At 47.0% G+C, this 3,886-nt stretch overlaps 1 long non-coding RNA gene across 4 annotated transcripts; it reads right to left on the bottom strand.

Annotated features, from left to right (window-relative positions):
• Positions 1–373: 373 nt before the first annotated feature.
• Positions 374–3,444, bottom strand: LOC147581551 (uncharacterized). 4 transcript variants are annotated; one of them, XR_015250028.1, is made up of 3 exons: positions 3,349–3,444; positions 1,524–1,824; positions 374–1,230 (listed from the first exon to the last, which is right to left on the bottom strand). It is a non-coding gene; the product is annotated as an uncharacterized LOC147581551 (long non-coding RNA). The 4 variants fall into 4 exon arrangements; XR_015250026.1 differs by lacking the exon at positions 3,349–3,444 and having other exon boundaries at positions 1,524–2,173; XR_015250027.1 differs by lacking the exon at positions 3,349–3,444 and having other exon boundaries at positions 1,602–2,173.
• Positions 3,445–3,886: the final 442 nt, after the last annotated feature.

The raw sequence follows: 3,886 nt of genomic DNA, 5'->3' as shown, positions 1-3,886 counted from the left end.
CCGCGAGATCATGACCTGAGGCAAAGTCGTACCCTTAACCCACTGAGCCACCCAGGCGCTCCTAAATGAGCACCATCAATTTACTATACGAGATCATGTTTTGTTAAGTTAACTCACACATGTTGTGTTTAAAAATAAGACCCTATGGCCTCAGGTCCATCCCTTTCTTTTAAACTGCTCTGTGCTTTGACTTCCGTTAACAGGGAGGCAGAGAACCTCTATTTGCATGGTATGTTGTACAAAACGGCATTAATAATTTCAAAGGTTTGTTTGCCGGTTCAAGATAATCCGACCCTGTGCTTAACCAAAACTTCGGTGCCAATTTAATGCGCTGTCATTTGATCTCTGCCAAACAGTTTTGCTCATTTGAACGTGAAGTTCACATTGCAGCTTTATTGAAACCTGCACTAACAAAGTATCTAATCCAATTATTACTGGAATTGGTTACAGAAAATTTCTTCATGGCACATTTACGACTACACTTACAGCTAATGAACTGTCGCCAAGCTGGCGGGCTCTGTGATCGGAACATCTGATCGTTCTGCCAATATGACACTGACGTGGCTGCCCCGGGCTCTTGAGGGCATGTGTGGTGGTTTAAACCGGTCCTGTTTGCTCAATTCGAACTCCTGGGAAACTTTCCGTTACATTGTATACTGTGAAGTTATTTGAAGCAGTGTGTCCTCAGTGGTTGAGATTGTAGCTCCAGGGTCGAGGCGCCTGAGTTCAACCTCAGCTCCACATTTCACAAGCTCCGTGGTCTGTGGCAAGTTATTAACCTCCCTGTGCCTCGATCTTCTCACCTAAAAGAGGGGCCCCCCAGAGTATCGTCTTCATAAAGTTGCTGTCAGGTTACACGAGCTAATAATACCCGGCTTTGCAGAGTGCCTGCGTAGCACATAGGACGTGCTCAGTAAACGCTTGTTGCTGCCGTTTTTATTGTCAGCATTCGGCTTTCATTTGACATGAATTCAGTCTTAAAAACAGGTTCAAACAGGGACACTTCTGGTGATTCAACTCAAGCTCCAGCACCTCCCAGAAAGCCTGCCTTCCACGCTCACTCCTGTACTGCACAGGACTCCTCTGACCCCACCTGGGCCCCCTGCAGCCCTCCAGCACCAAACACGGAAACGGTCGTCGCCTCCCTACGTGGTCAGAGATGAATCCTGACCCATCTTCGCAGCCCAGCGTTCCGGCAGGATGTCCCAGGTGTGTTGCCATCGGTAAATGCTGGAAAAGAAGAAGGAGGGGAAGAGGGATGGAGGAGGAGAAGCAGGAGGAGGAGGAAGGAAGGACCTAGAAGGGAAGACGAGGATCTCCCACAACCCAGCCGTCCCAGGGAGATGTAGGTCTTGAAAGGAGTCGAAACCTTATAATTAAGGCACCGATGGTGGCCTAGTAACTGTGTGGCGGGGAAGGGCTAGCAGGGCACCTGCCTGCTCACCCTGGCCCCCAAGAGCTGATTAATCTCATTCAGGGGCGGGCAGCTTGAAATTGGCAATGGGCGGTGCCAGCGTTCCTACCACCAAAACTTTCTCCAGTCAATTTCCCAGCGCGCCACTGGCAACAATGTTTCTCCGAGGCAGCGAAATTTTACATACCGCGTGACACAAGAGTGTGAGGCGCAGAGGGACCCTCTGCTTTCAAGCAGAGCCACCGTCCGCCTGGGCTGAGGCTGGCCCTGGGTGGGTACCAGCCCTCCGGGCACCCAACACCTCCCAGCCCCGGCCACACCTTCAACATCCCCATCCAAGTCATCGTGGAGGCATCCGTGGGGGTTCTCGTCCGGTCGCTGGTGATTGCGTCTCATCTGTTCAAAGTAGGCTAATTATAAAACGCATTATGTTAATGACTTACTGGTCATAAAAGCAAACAATCGAATGTACTATGGGCCTAATATTTTCATGAGAGAATGTGCACGTGACCCTGCAGCCCGGTGCCAGTTACATTTCTATTTACATGGAGACCGGGGACAATCAGGACATTTATCTCCCTTAGTCACTAGTCGCCCCTTCCCCCAGCTCTCTTCCCCCCTCATCCCAAAAGACATGAAAAAACGTTTTCATTATCAACTGCTATCTGTTGCTGAAAGCGGCTATTTTTAAAACATGATGTCACAGCGTCTAGAATGCTACATTGTTCGGTTGCAGAGAACACTCAATGGATTCTTCAGTTCTAGCTGTTTCTACATGTTAAGTGAACACGAAGTAATCTCCCCTTTTCACCTCCTATCTTCTTTTACCCGTTTTCAGAACTGTCACTTGATCCCTCGGGAAATTTCTGAGTTTATATTTCTTCCTGACCTTCAATTAATTTGCATTTTCATATATTGTATGTGTGTATAGCTACCTCCTTCCTTTATAGGACTTCAAGTTACCACCTTCATAACTCCAACTCAGAAGAATATTCCTATTACAGAAGCATATATTTGTATATTTAAGCGACATTTCCCTGTTCTACTAAACCTGAGTAAGTCCTGAATTATTTTCTATAGGATACCCTCAGGAATGGAAATTATGTTTCGTTTTGTATTTTGCCAAAAGAAATTTAAAAAACCACCTCTTTTTTGGGGCGCCTGGGTGGCTCAGTCAGTTAAGCATCCAACTTCAGCTCAGGTCATGATCTCACAGCCCGTGAGTTCGAGCCCCGCGTCGGGCTCTGTGCTGATGGCTCAAAGCCTGGAGCCTGCTTCTGATTCTGTGTCTCCCCCTCTCTCTGCCCCTCCCGCGCTCATGCTCTGTCTCTCTCTCTCTGTCTCAAAAATAAATAAAAACATTAAAAAAATTTTTTAAACTACCTCTTCGACCAACAACAACAACAACACGTAGCAACCAATATTTCTTATCTGCCTGTACAGAATTTTTTTAAATTGCCTTTAGGCATCTTTTTCTAGCTATATTCTTTCCAACAGTGTGAAGAATCCATTGCACTTTTCCCAGAACGATATTTTCTATGAGAAGAATAAACTTCTAATTCGATCTTCACTGAGAAAATAATCGCAGTGTCTTGAATGAGTGTGACCCAAATGCTGCGCCTAACATGCGGGGCCCTCTGTTTGTGAGACTCCAGCATGAACTGCTGGTAAATTGAATCAGTGCTTCTGACAGGGACGGGAGGGGTATCCTGGAAAACTCACAAGCCAGTGGATTAACCTTGCCCAGATCCTCTTTGATGTGCTTCAGCTTTAATTTACCACCACTCTTACTTCCCCAGCCCTACACACACACACACACACACACACACACACACCCCTTCACTTCCTTTCTTTCCAAACCACTCACTGTGCCAACCAGCAACCCTACTTCACCATTAACATATTTTCCTACCTTTATGCCCTTAGCCTCTTACCTGAGTGGATTCCCAGCTTTGGGCTTTAAGTAAGACTCAGCCATTTCCAAATTTCTCCTAACCGCAGTCGCTCATCCTGCCACACCTTGAGGACCTGGAATCCAGAGAGAGACCAGGGTCCTTCTCACCGGCTTGTGTTACCTTCAAATCATTATTCCTTCTCTCTTGCGTAAAATTCCTGCTTATGCCATCTGCCCCCACTCACTGACATCATGTGCCCACATCCTCATTATCCCTATTCGTTCAAGACCTAGCCTGCAGCTTCTAAGCTTTTTCTTCAAACTGAGTTCTGCTTTTATTTGGATCATTTTGCTGTGTATTGACATAACCTGGCCCACATCTCAGGTTCTTGAGATTCTCACAACCAGGTCCATCGCTTTTAGCCCACGTCAGACAGCCCTTGCTATGGCTTCAGCAACCGTTATGCCCCTAACGGTTTCAGGGGCAACCGTTCAGCCCCTGAAATCTGGAATTCCAATATGCTACGATCCTTTCTCGTTCTGCGATTTTTCAGTGCCTGTATTGTCATCTACTGGGG

Source organism: Puma concolor, chromosome B1 (assembly GCF_028749965.1).
Source record: "Puma concolor isolate L17-30 chromosome B1, mPumCon1.1.hap2, whole genome shotgun sequence".
NCBI classification, from domain to species: Eukaryota; Metazoa; Chordata; class Mammalia; order Carnivora; family Felidae; genus Puma; species Puma concolor.
The sequence above is the reverse complement of the archived record's forward strand: the minus strand, read 5'-3'. Positions and strand labels throughout refer to the sequence as shown.